At 38.6% G+C, this 1,163-nt stretch overlaps 1 pseudogene; it reads left to right on the top strand.

Annotated features, from left to right (window-relative positions):
* LOC115290558 overlaps positions 1-1,163 on the top strand; it is a 126,519-nt pseudogene that overhangs the window by 22,622 nt on the left and 102,734 nt on the right.

Genomic DNA, 1,163 nt, shown 5'->3' with positions numbered 1-1,163 from the left:
TATATATATATATATATATATATATATATATATTTGCCAAATTATATCTATGATGCTGTTGTATTTCTTGTTTATATAAATTATTATCACAACATGTAGGATGTATAAATGTCTTTTCCAATAATCAAGTTTCATATGTTCAGTCCTTATTAAAAATCTGTTTAGGGGTACATGGGTGCCTTAGTCAGTTAAGCCACCTACTTTGGATTTCAGCTCAGGTCATGATCTCAGTGTGTGGCCCTGAGCCCTGTGCTGGGCTCTGCACTGACAGTAGGAAGCCTGCTTGGGTTTCTCTCTTTCTCTTTATCTGCCTATGCCTATCACCTGCTCATTCACATGCATGATCTCTCTCAAAGTAAATACATAAACATTTAAAAAACTACCATTTAAAAATATGCACATGTGGAAGGGTGGGTGGGAAAGGATCACGGGCGAGGACCTAAGCCAAACCTGGTGCTCCTGTCCCTGTCCTGAGACCCAGTGCCCACTTGATTGGCCCTGCTCAGCCATGATCTGGGCAACCCTCAATTTCAACACCATGGGAAGTCAAGGTTGTCCAAGTTCTACAAGCCCTACAGAGAAGATACATAACAGAAAGTCATTAGGGAGACATTCTATTTGGTATCTAAGAGAGATGAACATGTAACTTCCTAGAAGGAAACTTGTTAATTGGAGGATTTGACAACAAATTGATTTATAGATATTATGCAATATTATACTTTGTCTTCTTCCTTCTTTGTAGACTCTTCACAAAGTCAACTTGGCATTTTAAATCTAATTCAGTCACCCAAGAAGCACAAGATTCATGGATCTCTTACCATGTGTATACAGATCTGACCCCCAAACCCACCCCTCCCTGCTTCCTGAAAATCTTTCATTATGTCCTTAGAACTCAAGGTATTTGTGGAAACATTAGACAAGTGTTTTGAAAATGTCTGCAAACTGGATTTAATTTATGACATAGACAAAGTCCACGATATTCTTGCAGAAATGGTGATGAGGTGAATGTGTATTAAAGACAAAATGAATGAGATTGTCACACAAATTGATTCACAAAATAAACTGGAGAAGTCTGAGGCTGGCTTTGCAGGAGCTCTAGCCTGTGCCATGTCAGCTGCAAAGAATGTGAATCTTCCTGAGATCTCAGAAATAGTAACATTGCT

The sequence above is a fragment of the Suricata suricatta genome, chromosome 4, assembly GCF_006229205.1.
Source record: "Suricata suricatta isolate VVHF042 chromosome 4, meerkat_22Aug2017_6uvM2_HiC, whole genome shotgun sequence".
NCBI lineage: Eukaryota > Metazoa > Chordata > Mammalia > Carnivora > Herpestidae > Suricata > Suricata suricatta.
The sequence above is the reverse complement of the archived record's forward strand: the minus strand, read 5'-3'. Positions and strand labels throughout refer to the sequence as shown.